At 41.3% G+C, this 15,939-nt stretch overlaps 1 protein-coding gene across 4 annotated transcripts in view; it reads left to right on the top strand.

The window, feature by feature from the left end:
- Positions 1–505: 505 nt before the first annotated feature.
- The window catches only part of MRTFB (myocardin related transcription factor B), a 71,436-nt gene continuing 56,002 nt past the window's right edge, over positions 506–15,939 (top strand). For all 4 annotated transcript variants that reach the window (XM_090151286.1, XM_090151283.1, XM_090151285.1 and 1 more), the window contains exons 1-2: positions 506–657; positions 2,193–2,245. The gene's annotated coding sequence lies outside the window, so the exon portion shown is untranslated. The remainder of the gene's footprint in view (positions 658–2,192; positions 2,246–15,939) is intronic.

Here is a 15,939-nt window from a genome sequence, read left to right as displayed (position 1 = left end):
CAAATCGGGCTGGGGTTCCACGAGGCCTCCGCCTCCCTGCGAACACACAGACAGACACACAGACAGACAGACACGCAGACACACACATAGACGGACACACACACACACACACACACACACACAAACACACACATACACGCGCGCGCGCGCGCGCACAGTCCGGCAGCTCAGCCCTCAGCCCCGCGCCAAGCAGCGCAGAGCGGAGCGGAGCTGCCGATCACGGCCCCGCAGGGCCCCGCGCTCCGCGCAGCCGAAGGAACGCCTCGTTCCCGGGCGGGCCGCGGCTCCACCGCTTTTCCCGAGCGGCGCCGCTCCCCTCCCGCCGGGCCTCGCCCTCACCTCGGGCCCCCGACGGAGCGCCGCCCCGCGCGGCCTCACCTCGCGGCGCCGCGGCGTCCCGCCTCGGGGCGGAGCTCCGGAGTCGGGCGGGGCGGGGCGACGCGCCGAGCTTCGGCCGGGCTCCGTGAGAGGGCGCGCGGCGCCCGGAAGCGGCGGCCCCGACGGCCGGCCCTTCCCGCCCCGCACGCGTGAGGCGGCCGCGCGGCGTCAGCGCGCGCCTCCCCGCCCCCGCCCGAGGGCCAACCGCCGGGGCGCGCGCCCGGGGGCGGTCTCGGAGCTCGCGAGAGGACATCATGTCCGCGGCGGCGGCGGGCGAGGGTGAGCGAGGGCGGGGAGGGGGCGCGCGTGAGAGAGCGGGCGGGGGGCGCGCGGTGCCGCCGGGCCTCTCCGCGCCTCGGGCGCCGGCTGGCGGAAAGGCCGCGGGCCGGGCGCCGAGGGGAAGCGCGAAGGGCGGCGGCGCAGCCCGGCCCCGCGGCGGGCCGCCCGCTCTCCCGGGCCGGAGCCGTCCCGAAGGGGCTGAGGCCCGCGGCCCGGCGCCGGCCGCGCTGCCGCGGGCCCCGAGCGGAGCGCCGTCCTCCCGCCGGCGGAGGGCGGCGTCCCCTCGGCGCGGCTCCTCCGCGCCGCTCGGCGCCCGCCCCGCCCCTCCCGCAGGTGGCCGCCCGGCCCTCGGCGCGCCCTGCGGCGGTGCCCCGCGCTGCCCGTGCGGGACGGGCGCGGACTCGCTCGCTTTGTCTCCGGCGTAGGACGGAGAAGCTGATGGGTGAGCAGCCGGGCCCGGGCCGCGCTTCGGGCTGAAAGGCATCCGCAGGGCCCGGCCTTCGCAACGAGCGCGTTAAACGAAAGCTTTTCCCTCTCGGAGCGCCGAGCGCCACCCCAGTCCGCTCCTGCGGTCCTTTCCCTCACCCGTACGGAAGCCCTCGTACCGGGGCGTGCCGAGGCGTTTGCAGCAGTCCTGAAATAAGATTTGAAGTTCGCAGGGGAAAGCTACACGAGGAGGGACCTCCAGTGCCGGTCAGCCCTTAAATGAGGTCTAACAGCTGCAGCCAGGCTGCACCCCTTCCAACCGCGCAGCTGAATTGCTCTCACCTGTGTTCCTGGAGCTGACCCGGTCCTTTCCCAGGTGATCGATCAGCGGTTCAGGCTGGGACTCAGCAGATCCCATACACCAGCCTTCAAGATGATTGTGATTTTTGAGCTTCCCTAAATATGGTACACAGTAGGTTTCTGCTGGCATAATTATATGTGTGTACATACATACACGTGTATGTGCATTCTGTAACGTGCTAATAAATGATGATTGAACAGATGTTTAATTCCCATAGCATAAAGCCAAAACATGAATGTTATCAGTTCCCTTTTTCTTTAGAGAGATTCATTTGCCTTGATGTCTGGAGATAAAGTATGTTTCTGTTAATAGATGAAGTTACAGTGAATAAGTATAACGAGCAGTTAAACTTGGAAGCGTAAGGACATTCCAGCTGTAAAGGATTCTGCAAATAGGACTTGAAGGAGCTAGAACTTGTTCGTGTATTGCGGTTGGGTTGGAAGGGGTGGGTGGTGCATCTCTGGCTCTATTACCTTTGCCAGAGGCAACTGGAAAAGCAAATAACTGGTGTGCTAGAATTTGAGCCACTATGTGAAAGGTGCTGAAGAATGAAATCAGAACACAGTGAAAGTAGTTTACCTTAAGGACTTTTAACACAGGAACTTTAACATAAGTGTAGGAGCTGAGAAAAAAAGACTCCCATTGTTAATGTTTTAAATTTTTGAGTGAGATGGTATATGTAACTTTTAAGACAATCTTTGTGATGTCTTTTGTGATCTTTGTTTTTCTTATCTTTTCCATTTACCAGAAATGTGCTGAAAGCAGACACTACAAGAGAACACTCTAAGAGAAGGATCCAAGGTAAGTGCTGCATCTTAAAACTACTGCAATTTCTTTAATACAGGTTTTTTAATTAATGAAACTGTGGTATGAAACTTGTGTTATTTTGTTTTTTTAAATGAGCCATGTATTACATATATTAGCTACTATTATATATATACACACACACCACATATAGGATTATTTTATAATCCTGGTGAAGTTGATGGTTTTTCATATAATTTTTTTTTTCCTCATGCAAATAAAGAATTTGGGGATACAGTTAAATCATGTATTCTCTTTTTTTGAGGACTGTCATGCTTACAAGCCTTTGCAGATTTTGGAAGAGTTTCTAAATGTTAGCAGCATTTTGTTTATATTTAACAGTTATTTGATAGTGACTCAGGTTACTTTACTAGCAGAGCATGTCACAGCACAGCACTTCCAGACTGCCACCGTACCAGTGTGTTGTGATTAAATAGATCCTGTTATAGATGAAGATGGGAAGCTGCCTTCTCAGATGGAGTAACAGAGAATGTTGTGGTAGGATTGTACTTCAGTGTTAAGACGACTAAACAGCTTAGTAAAATAAGTTGTACAATCAAAGAATGTACAGATGTTATAATTATGGAACATACTAGAGAGTTTGGCTAAGCAAGCTATTATACAAAAGAGAATAGACAGAATGCTTACCTGGGCTCGCTGCAAAACTCCAAACAAGAGATCTCCAGAGGAAATCTTCCCCACTGGTAGTCAGCTCTTAAATAGGTGTAGGAGAGGTGCAGCCAGGCTCCACCCCTTCCTGCAGCACAGGTGAATTGCCTTCACTGTGCTCCCATGGCTGACTCACTGCTCGCCTCAGGTGATCAATCAGAGGTTCAGGCCGTGATTCAAGCCTCCTTGATCCTCCTTTCTAAGATAAAACAGAGCATTATTCCACCTCTACTGAAAAAGCTAGACAAATTTTATGGCTAAGAACTGCTCAAGAGGCTGCAAGGAGAGCAACAAGTACAAAATCTTCTGGATATGTGCAGAAAGTAGTATATATCTGGAGCACTGATGTATTCCAACAAATCTGTTTGCAGCCTAAGCCAAACTGGAATTTACCACTGGAGTATCCCAGCCAGCCAGTGGAATGTAGTGAGAATAATCACAACTGCAGTCTGACTTAAAAAGCAAAGACAATTTCCAGAGTTTAGTAAGAATTTTTAATTATGGCTCTAGGAGTGTGGTGGTCTGCCTTTATGCTAACTTGCCATTTGTGTAACCACACTGAATGACGGGGTACGTTTGACTTTCCTAGTGTGTAAATGCTATCAAGATACTTCATGGAATCACATTTCTCCCCTGGTTTTAAAATGCAGTGAAAGCTACCAATAATGGACTCGGGAATATTCAACGTATTATTTCTCTATGCTTCACCTAATCACTTGTGAAAGCCTGTTGCTTCATTTGATGGAAGAGAACCCGAGATGTGACTTGGCTGGCTTCTAGAGGGTTTTGAATTGGATGGTGCTATCTCCTGCCTTGCCTGTACTTTTTTTTTTTTTTTTTTTTTTTGGACAAGTTAACCAGCTTCTGAGAGAAATATCTCAACTGATTTTGTAACCATACTCCTAAGTTTGATGTTTAGTAGAGAAGTCCTAGTCAGACAGAACTCTGATTGGCAGCAGCTGTCTGGGCAGTCAGAAATATTCACTCTGGACTGGCCATATAGGACACCTTATATGTCCTGTCACTTGTCTGGCAAGGGTGGCAAGTGAGGCACAGTTGGGAAACTGGACTTACTGGAAGCTTGGACTGTTAACAAATTACTAGTTTTCAGAGAGAGAAACCTCATTTGATAAGCACTTAGCTCTAAAATCACTAGTAAATGAATAAATGAACTAATAAAATAAAATTAAAATACTATTTCAGTTTTTGTTGTGTAATTTCAAATCACTTTTAATCTTATTTAACTGTTCTATCAGAAAAGGCAAGTGTAGCATTAGAAATGAATAATTCATGACCTTAGTAAATAGGAAGGTACTGAATGAAAATGTAGTCATGGTCCATTTGAATATTGTAGAACTGCACTAGTGAAAATATGGAAGTCGCTCCAAAAGTAAGACCTCCTAATTATTTCAATGGAAGCCACAGCTGACACAAAGGGCACAATACCATGACTTGAGAGAGCAAATTCTCAGCTACAAAACACTATTTTTCAACATAGTCATCAGTATTAGTTATGCTTTTTTGCCAGTGATAAACAAGAGCCTGCAAGCCATGCTTGTAAAAACCTGTGTGCCCATCTGGAACATGACTAGTCTTTCACATCTCTATTGCCCCTGCTGAAATGCACCACCTACTGCCTCACTGTACTAACAGCTGCTGTTTGGTTTCCATAAATGTTCACAAATGCTGATGAATGTCAGTGGGGGCCATTTTTTTCACATGAGCGAATTCAGTTCCACCCTTTGCTCCACCCTCACTTCATGTCAGGCGCCATTCTGTCACAGTGCCCCTCTGCTGCCATCTGTCACACAGCAACAACATCACAGAACGCTGGTGGGAAGGTTCAGCCTCTGCTGCCATCCCACCAACAGCTGCCTCTGATGTTGTGGGCTGACATCATAAAATAGGAGGCATTACTTTCGGAGCAGACCTTGTATTAATTTGTCTCTTTCTAATCACGGTGTAGTAGTTTGCAATTCTACTCCATACTGAGGGTAAATATGAACAGTCCTCTCTTTTTTGTAGTTGCACTGCACTTCGTTCTGTGCTGATTAATAATAATGCTTTCTAGGCTTATTAGTCATAGGATTGCTCAGATTGAAAAAGGCCGCCAAGGTCATCAAGTCCAACCTCAGTGTAACCATACTTCCCTACCTCTAACAGCCCTCTGCTAAATCACATCCCTGAACACCACATCCAAACAGATTTTTAGCACATTCCTGGGCAGCCCATTGCAGGGTTTAACAACCTTTCTGTAAAGAAGTGTTTCCTGATACCCAACCTAAACTTACCCTGGCACAACGTGAGGCCGTTTCCCCTCGTCCTGTCACCAGTGAGAAGAGACCAGCCCTGCTCTCACTGCAGTCACCTTTCAGATATTGGAAGAGAGCAGTAAGGTCTCCCCTCAGCCTCCTTTTCCCCAGGCCAAACAGCCCCAGTTCCTTCACTCTCTCCTCACAGGTCATATTCTCCAAGCCCTTCACCAGCCTTATTGCCCTTCTTTGGACCTGCTCCAGCACCTCCATGTGCTTTCTGTACTGAGGTGCCCAAAACTGAACACAGTACTCGAGGTGAGGTCTCACCAGTGCTGAGCACAGGGGGAATCATGTTTCATGTTAACCAAAATACAGGCTTAGGTAACAGAGAACAGCCTGATACGCTATTCTTCTGAAAGCAATGGGGATTGTTCTCATGTATAATTGAAGTGCTGAACTTAATGCTGAGTGCTTTAGGCCCATGGAGGCAAGAACTCAGGTAAGTTGCCAGGGCTTCTTGCTTTTCCAGCATGAAGCTGGGAGCAAGACATTTTCCTTTGTTTCTGTCGTGGTAAATACAATGCTAGGTCGCTTCATGTCCTGGTCTATCTGCAACCCTTGATTCTTACAGGGAATATGTCTGCTACTCTTTTAGCAACATGTCTGAAAAGATCAACAATTAGAAGTAAGCCTGTTTGCAAATCAACATTTCACCTTTTCATCATCAAATAAATGTTTCATCTTTGCATCTGTGAATGACATTTTTCTGTGCTGCATCAAGCATAGTGAGCTTGACTTCCTGACATTGATTCTTTAGTGGTTTTTATCATCTTAGGAGCCTGAATTCCTTAATAGTCACTTCAGAACAAAAGTTTTTCAAATTTTTCTTTTGTGATAGAGATTGACAGCTGCTGTAAAATTGCACTGAGGCTGTCTGAGCCACCACCACAAAAATCTTCCATATCCTGAATCTCTAAGGCAAATTCACATTACAGAATATATTAAATTGTGTTCAGATTATTGCTATTAAATCCAGATGTTAATATAATAGTTGTCCACTTGTGTGATAAGCTGAATCTCTCTGATTGTTTATTCCATATTTTAAGATCTTATACTTGGATACTTGGCTAAAGCTGTTAATTAAATGTTTGAAAACTGGTTTTAAATCTGGGCATGATGCCAAAAGCAACAGAGAGAGAGAGGAGTCATAGTTGAGCTCGTTTTTGATCTTCACACCAAACAGTGAAACGCTAATGAACCAAACGTGGAAAAAAAGATGGCAGGCTCTGTGTTTTTTCTTCCTTTATCCAAATGTGAATTTGCAAGGTAACCAGCCATAATCTGTCGTCACGAAAAAGGTGGACAGTGGCATTTTTATTGTTGGAAGGCTAGGAAACAGTTGCTGAAAACTTGATTAAAAATTCTAGAGACATTAAAGTCAGTTTGCCAGACAATCCTTATATAAATGAAAAAGAGATCATAAAAAATTCAAAAGCAGAGAAACTTGTGAAAATAGAGTTCCAGGTGGTATATTCCACTGAAGTCCAGTTCATGCCCTTAAAGGCTCTTACATCTCACAAAGTGATGACTTTCAGTATTTCCTATCCACAGAGAGACACCAGCACACAGGCAGGGAGGCATGGGCATTGCTGGCTCTATCTTTTATTTTGCTCCCATTTCATAGAATATGAAAATGTGTTGTTTGATGAGGTCCTAATCCTGCAAAGCTTTAAGCATTCATCTATGACATCACGCTCATTGCACAAAGTTAAACACATGCTTGATGCTTTTCAGGATTTAGAAACAGATGTTAGTACAGCTTTAGGAAAGCAGTGGCTGTGACTTAGCATAAGCAAGGAAATCTATAAATTGACGAGTGCTCAGAGTAGTACTCTAGAATTATGGCCTTACAAAGTGTTCGTACTTAAATTAATCTATGTGGACGTGCTGTGTCACAGTAATCTCACTTTGTTTTAAAGCACTGCGTAAGTTGTACACGTTAGCAGTATTTTTGTATGTAGTGAATGAGCAGTCTTTCTCCATGTATTTGATTCTTGCATGTAAGTCACTTTGTAAGTGTGAAAGCAAAGCAGAATTTGTGCGTTTTTTGCTAATCTTTCTTCAGTGATAATACAGTGAAAGAGGGACTTGGAATGTGTGTGTTTTGAACATGGAGCTTTCTGAATATGCCAAAATTACTGTACAGAAATTAATGAATCTTTATAATTATGTTTGTCTTGAATTGTATCATTTGTGTATTACTTAGATTTACTTAGACGAATAAATCTCTTTAATTATTTCAGAGCATTTGGGTATTCATTATGATATCATATTATTTGGTAGGAAATACTTCCATAGCTTGTTTTTCAGGGCTCTTTCTTAAAAATAATAATAATAATCTTAAAAAACACATCCATGAGAAATATAACTTAAACCAGATTATCAGAAGGAATGCCCTCGTGGTGTGACACAAGGGATGAATGTGATAACAATACTCACTATCATGAAATAGTGAGAAATTGGTCCTAAAGCAAAGCCAAGCAGTAAGAAGTGGGTTTGGGCCTTGCTTTTACTTCTGCAAAAAAGTCCAGTGTTTCTGGAGTTCAGCTGATACATTTTAGGTGAATACTGAATATAGTTACAACATCACACAACTATGTGACATCATGGGAATGACTGAAAACTGTTTTGTAGGTTAATGTATCACATGCTGCAATTTCATCAGGGGTTTCTGTTCAGCAAAAGGATTTTAATAACCTATTTGTAGTGGTAACGGTCACCTTGTTTCAGGTAAATAATTAATGACAAGTCATTACTTACTGCTCAGTCTTGGTTGTTTCTGAATTTGTATGGGTTATTTACATTAATTCTTCTTTGCATCTGTGTCAGTTTAGCAGCAGTTATACTGTGAGCTGCAAATGCTGTCAGTTTATAAAAGTGAGCAAATGCAGTCAGTTCGTGCAACATGTAAACCACCCATGTGGCTACAGGAATTAAAAATCTTCCAATATGAAACAAGCTTCAGAGAATCGCTCTACATCTGTAGATGGTTTCAGCCATCTTTCTCTGCTTTTGTGAATAATGCAGTGTAACTGGTGATTTCTCCTGCACACGGATCAGCCTGGTGAGACAAGCTGAGCTGTTCTGGCTGCGGCAGATCTGAGTTGAGTGGTTAATGACTCCCTCCTTCCTCTGCCAGATGTTCCACCCTTCCTCAATTTTACCAGCTTAACCATTTATTTGACTGCTTTCTTACCAGGTCCTGTAAAACAGGCCTGGTTTTAAAAAGTCATTTGCACAGAACTGGAAAAACAGGAAGGTGGACTCTGGGAAGTGTTGAAATGTTGGTGGTAACAATCTACAGCAGTCAGCAGCACATCTTTCTCCGCACTGAGAACGTTCTGAGCAGAAGCAGATGTGGGCAAGACAGGGAGAAACTAGAAATCTGAAAACGAGGATGGATAAAGCGCTGTACAATACGTACCATTCTTTTTTTTCTTTTCAGACTAAAACAGACTGATTAACATTTCTAAATTTACTGTTTCTTAAATATTTTGGGCAGTAGCGGGGCCAGAATGTAGTCCAAAAGATGAAGTTCTGTAGCAGTAAGTGGATGTAGTCAAGAGACTCACCATCTAGATGTTATGGCAGATTGGGAACATCTCTTTGAGGCAACAGTCAAGGGAAGAAAAGATACAACAGGAAAAGTACATGGAGAACATTTGATGGGTAAAGTGAAAGTTGGGATAGGGACAGTAGGAGAAGTGATTTCCTGATACATGGCAGATGGAAAAAACTAGTGAATGTGGGAAGAGGAATTGAGAAGGAAAGGGAGTATTGAAACAATCCACAGAAGCCAAGAACTGCGATCTGTTGCCAGAAAAGAAATAATGGAATTAAAATTTGAAGAAAAACCTGGGCTATGGAAATAATATCTTAATAAATAATAGTTAGTGGATATGTTGTTTTGATCAGATTATCAGTAATTTTCTAACAGGGTCTCTAAAAAAAATAGAGTATAGTATAGTGTAGGGTCTGGGATTTTTTTTGTTTGCTTTTGCAAAAATATCTTTTAATGGAATTCAAAAATATGTCTTTGAGGAAGGAGAGGCATTAGATTTTTCAGCTTTTTTTTTTTTACTGATTTATTAATGATTAAGCACTTGGTGTGTTTCGGTGTTGGTGAACTGCTTTAGCCAGTGTTTAGAAACACTTTGATAAATGAACTTCAGTGACTGTTAGATGATAGAAATGTCTCAGCTATCAGAAGGAATGCTAAAGTAATTGCATTTTTATTGTGCTGTTGAAGAACAAAATGTCTAATATACAAATAAAATGTAAATTACTATGTAGGAGAGAAATTACAGCTTGAAATGTTTTCAGACTTAGGAGCTGGTAAGCTGTGTGTTACTCTAGTTCTGATGTGTTTTTGCAGTGCTTCATAAGAGCTTTTTCTGCATTATGCAGAAGGATATTAGAAAATAATATTTAGAAATGTTTCAGCCTGTGCTGTAAGGGTTTTTCTGGCTGTCCCAGCAGTCCAGGCAAGGTCATAGTAAACCAGAAGTAGGACGGTGGAAATCATCTGACCGACCGGTGACTCTGTCAGTCGGCACAGTTGCAGCTGGTGGTTATAACAGAAGCAACCATGTTTGGTGACTGTTATCAGACCTACCTGGTCAACGGTTGGAGTTTAAATTATTTTAACATTTGAAGCAGATGTTCCAGCTGGTTAAACAGCTCTTACTAAGGGTTATCCCTTTCGTTTTTTAAGAATAAGGCGTTGTTGCACTTCTATGTTAAAATCCATTAGCAGTGTTTTCCTTGTAATGTAGAAATACTGTGTTCTTTACCATGAAGAGCAGTTTACAAACTATCTTTTACTCACATCATATGAGTTACATGAATTCCTGAGTTATTACTTTCACTACAACTGCATAAATATTTTCCATAAGATCTCTGAAAATGTTCAGTCTTAACTGAATGAATGAAATTGTTGCAGTCAGGCTTTCTCAGTTTTTGGACTGCACCTTTGCAGTCTTTGAATACGAGAGGCTTTTTTCTCTGTATTTATTAACTTTCTGTTGAGCAGGTCTTAAGTTTTTACGTATTTCTGAAGGCCGCTATGTTTCTTTCCGTACCAGCTTATTCTTGGATGCTGCCAGTTCTGAGTAAGGGGAGGACTCTTCTTTTTCATTTAATATGGAGGGACATGAGAATAGTGATTGTTTTACAAGGAGAAGGTTTAGTGACTTTTTTCATTTGAAATTGTAATTAGAGATAATACTAAAAAATAGCAGATATAAGGATGTTAAAGCTGTTAAGTTTAGCAATCGATGCCGAACTCTACAGCAAACAATTCTACAGTTGGTCTCTCTTATTTATTTTTTATCAAGCAGCTTTGTAGAGAATGAAATATTGAAACATACAATAGTTTAACAGATAAGACTTCTTTGAAAGTGGCTTTAGGCAACTTAAACTCTCCTGACCTAAAGTTTCTGCACTATTGGACTTTAGCTAATTTCAGTATGGAAAATGGAATTCCAGTTCATGTTCGTCTTGGAGTTCATGAGAAATTGTGAGGGCATGGGCTGTGGATTACAGCACTGAACTGTTTAGAACATCAGAGTCTTCAGGCACCCTACTAATAACATACTTCTTCTGGTTATTTTAGAGTATGGATGTTGATCCAGGGATTAAGTTGGATTTACTTATTATCTTTGTTGTGTACTCATAAAAAAGCAATAAGTGATATCCCTTCCTGAGGTCTTGCTTTGTTAGCTGGGATGCTGGTGAGCATCTTAGAAGCATTCTTGATCTGAGAAGTAAAAAGGTTGGATTTTCTTCTGCAAAGAGTATTGTTTTGTTTTTGAAGCCAAAATATTCTCTTTGCGATATATATCTTCATGCTTAATTTCCAGTGTTCAGGAAGTTGGGATATGTGAGAGCTTTTTGTTTTGCTGTTTATTTTTTACCTTAAGCTTAAACATTTGGATTTAAGCATTCTCTTATTATTACTGTATCTGTGAAAAAAAGTATAGCAGTTCTTGGGAAGATGCTTTGGGGTGTAAATCTATTATGGATGATATAACTGCATTCACATTCTGACCTTTTGTCACTACTATATAAAAAGTCAGGTCACTGCATACTGCATGGGGTGTGAGCAGTAGAACTACTGTTCAAACGCCGACTTTGGTTCACTGTCACCAAATATAATACAACAGTGTACTCTTAGCTTCTGGGTCAGGTGACATAATTTGCTCTTTGACTCTGCTGTATTAGATGCAATTTGGAGAAGAAGAATTTGAGTGAAGACTGAGGTGGAAAGAGATTGTCTTTCTGAAGCCGTGAACCTAAACATGACAGCTGGTATATAAATGATGAAACCTGGGTGCTCTTTTCCTTTAAATGGCTTCTTAAAGTTTGCAGTGGACTTGGTAATGCCCTCATTAATACTTCTAAGCCAATCAAAGTCATATTTGCCCAGTTCCAATAGCAGCTTTGGCTAACTGGAATAAGTAGTGTGAGAATTGTATTGACTGTAGAATTCATTTTGACTCTAGGATAATGACAAGGACAGCAGAGAATAATTTAGTGAAGTTAGGAGAGTGCTGAAAGTTTGTGCCAATGCCTCTTGGCATTCATATCCACACAGCCTGCATGTGATGAATCCATGCACACAGTGCACGCAGATAACCAGCCAGTGGGGAGCTACAGGGAAGTCTTCAAAGTCTTGCAGTTGTAGATCGTCAAAGGGTTTGGTCTCATTAAGACAAACATCAAACTAACATCATAAAACTTCCACCACCTCCTGTAGTGATCTTTGGTGGTACTTCTGTTGTTACCTCAGGCACCGTAAACAAAATTGTTAGAAAACAGATGAATCATTGAACTTCTAAGTTGGAAATGTTAATCTAGGTCTCCATTTTATTTCTAGTTGAAAGAAACAACGTAGAGGAGATTAAACACTTCTAGGAACTTTGCAAAGTAAAACCAGTCATTTGGGACATATATATCATCTGCCATGCTTTTTGCGGGGACTACAGAGTGCTAAATGAGAGAACAGAAAGGAGAATTTTAGATGTTAGCATAAATCATATGAAGAAAGTATGATTAATAACTGCTGCTTAGGAATTTCAGAACAGTGAATTTTTAATTTATACATTTATCTATCACTTTCTAAATTTTTCTTTTGTTCCACTAATGGGTTAAATGGTACAAGTTTTAGTTTCAGAAATTAAGAACAAGCTGGCTGGTTGCTGTGGGAGCTAATTGAGTGTACTGTTTGCGTTGCTCATATCTGAAAGTAGCTGTGCTGGCACAAGTCAGCAGGCAACAAAAGTTCTGTGAAAAAGAATTTCTAAACTGTCTTGGGGTTATGAATAGGGACTACTTAACTGGGTACCACCTGCCTGCGTGCGCTGAGTTGCAGTTCAGATATACTCATCCTGATATTTGCAAGATATCTTATATTGAAGTTGCTAGTAAGCTTAATTGTGCTACATTATTTTGAATTCATACATAATTAGTATTTAGTTTATTACTGAACATGAATAGTAATTGAATTTTGTCCTGTAATAGCTGACTGTATTTTTTAAAAGGTTACATCTTTGGTACTCCACATACAATGTTTTGTTAACCCTTTTAATGGTGTCTAGAAAAAAAGAGAAGCAAAGTGTTTCTTTTTCAAGACAATTCATTTTACAGAAATCATTCTGTAACGCTCAATTATGCTCATGAAGGAAGGTAGAAAGTTAGCATGTTTCACAGGAAACAGTCCTGCAGTTCCTTCCTCTTTGACCTGAATCCTAATGCTTTCCTTGCTTTGTTCTGTTCAAGGGCTTGGTTTACAGGCACTGAAATAAACAGAATAGCACCTGCAGCTTAGTCATGAATGGGAACATCTTGAAGTAGCAAAGCAAACAAATGAAATCATGGAGAAGTTATACCTTATCTGAAATGCCTTGGGTGTTCTACCAATACTCATTTTTAAAACTGAGCAACATTTCGGCTATTGAAGAAGCCTGAACTTGTTAAAGATTATGGACAAAGTTGTTGATAAAAGTTAATTTCTCTACTGTCAAAGCTCCTGTTAAAAAGCTTCTAAGATACGATGGCACTGAAATATCTAGCAGCTCTATGATATGTTAGTATTACTAACTGTTTAACCTTGACTCTGGACTTAAGCTATCAAGTGCCTTAATAATACCAAAATGAACATTTATGCTTTGATTTGTTTAGGTGGTCAACTTCAACACCATTTATGTTTCCCTGCCATAGGAAATCATGGACACGAGTGGCTCTAAAAGCACTGCATGCTGCTACTCCAGCACACTATCCCAGATAAAAATCATTAATGCTCACTGGTCAAACTGAAGTGATGTTTGAAAGTGTGCCTGACCTCTGAAAGCTTATTACTGTTCCAGAGATCGCTGTCCCCACTGCAGGTTTTTGAGGCATTGACAAGGAGATCCAAGAGCTTCGTGCACAGGACTTGCATAGGCTGGTCGGCTCACCTGCTGGATGTGGTGCTTGAGCTATATTAAGAGCATCTTTGAAGTGTTTCCTGACACATCACAAAATAAATAAATAAATAAATAAATAAATAAAATTTGCAATTCTAGTATTCTTTCCATTGATGATTCTGGTGTTTTACAAACTGATAGCTATATCATTCAAATTTTCTGAGTTTTACAAGTTTAGAAACTGAAACCTACGTGATTTGCCATCATGATACTATAATAAATTATGTACTGTAGCCTGGCATCCCTGATGTCTAATCTGGTGTGACAAGAATTTTATATGACAGTATAGTGAAACTATGGTAAGATCAGCCATTTGACTTGGCCTGTGTGAATGCAGTGTGATTCTGGAGGTTTTTTTCCAGCAGATTTTGTACATATCAAACCGGCTTAACTGCCTAAGTATGCTACCAGTTTCACTGGTTACGCTGAATAGAATACCAGCTCTGGTGTTCCAAGTGGCAGAGAGGTATGCATTCTCCCCTTTCTGAGGTTTTTCTAAGGAAATATCTCTTAGAGATAAAATGATTTTTAAAAAAAGAAGCATTTGTCTTCAGCAGTTAAGAAAGATAGCAACCACCTACAATCTGTGAGGACACTTACATAAGAGTCGTTTACTGTACAGTAGTTCTTTCCCCGTACTGGCATACTGCTTCTGAGTACTTGTCAGACAAATATGAACTGATGCCTTGCCTGCAGTGTTGGTGCATGTTTTGATAATCTACTCTGAAGGTTAAATAGGAAAATAATTTTGTTCTATTACTCTTACCTGTTTTGCCTGATTGCGTGTAAAAAAACCCTCTAAACTTGAAATCCTTTTCAACAGTTGCAGAGGAGTGGTTTTATTTTAATTACTACAAATAAAATGGTATTATATTTAAAAAACTTTGTAAGTAGAAAGGGAATGGCAGTTCATACAACTTTCTAACCTTCAGGTGTGTTAGTTTGAAGGAGTGCTAGCCTCTGAAGAAATATCCATTGATTTCTGTTTGTCAAATTAGCTCTGTATAAAATGATGCTTTCCCAGATGACACAGAATTATGTAGAATATTTTTACTTAGAATATTAAGATTTCCATTTAACAATACGGATGTTTTAGTGGAGTATTTTTACTATATATATTTCTACTGTTGTGTTTGAATTATGTCACTGATACGCTTCCGTGCCTTGGCCTGCTTAAAATCAAGGGCCACATAGGTAACGGTTAGCAGCTGTAAATGCAGATGGCAAATATGAAGTAATTCTTTGTAATTCTTTAGGACTGAGTAGGTTTTAAAGGGATGAGAAAGAAGAAGCAAATGTATTTTCTTTAACTGTAATTAAACAGTGCTACGATTGTACTATGGCACACAGAATTCTAAATCAGATCACAGTTTCTCACATGATGACTGAATAAAGTATTCAGTGTACAGTGTTTGATCTCAAAGTAAGCAAATGTTTTCTCCTATTTTTTGTATTTCAATTACTGCTCACCAGTCAATTGTATTACAAGTGCTGGAATGTGTTTTGGCTTTTGAAAACTGAAGGTAGATGAGAGATGTCCTGCATAACTGATCTGGTTTCACAGTGAAGTAAGTTGCTGGTCGTAACTTCCAGCTGATGCCAAACAAGTTGTATGCATCTCCTCTAGCAGTTAAAATGAGTGTGCTGGAAACCAGTGGTGGTTTATCACCTCATAGATCAATCAGTGTACAAGAGACATTGGTTACATAGAAGTCTCTTCCTAGTTCTTTTAAGTTTCATAATTACTTTGTCAGTCAGTAAGGAAAGCCCCGTTGCCTAAGACAAATTGTTAATTTTGTGAAGGTTGCGTTTAGGTGTTTTTCTTTTTAAGAAGTTGAACAGCTGATTTTGCCTTAGATTTTAGTGGAACAAGAATGAAGTGTTAGATGCATTGCTTGTATTTTATTGCAAGTCTACAATTTGTCATCTTTTTGCTATGCTTTCAGTGTTCCGTTCACTGATTCAGCAGGCACAGATCTGAGCCAAGTTTTGATGATGTAGGTCATGGACTTTTTTATATTGATACATGAGACGTCTAGGATTAGATGATCCTTTGAGAAAATAGCTGGATGCCTAACAGCCAACAGGTAAAATGTCTTCCAGCATCCTTTCAAAAAGAAAGAGGAAAGAGGACCTTCTGCATGTAGTAGCTGTGTGTAACAACCTTACCCAGTTCCATCAGCCTTCACAGACAGCTTCTGGAGGAAATAACAGGAATAACTTTTTGGCATCTACTGTGGTG

The sequence above is a fragment of the Phasianus colchicus genome, chromosome 16 (assembly GCF_987193195.1).
Source record: "Phasianus colchicus chromosome 16, bPhaCol1.hap1.1, whole genome shotgun sequence".
Lineage (NCBI taxonomy): Eukaryota > Metazoa > Chordata > Aves > Galliformes > Phasianidae > Phasianus > Phasianus colchicus.
The sequence above is the reverse complement of the archived record's forward strand: the minus strand, read 5'-3'. Positions and strand labels throughout refer to the sequence as shown.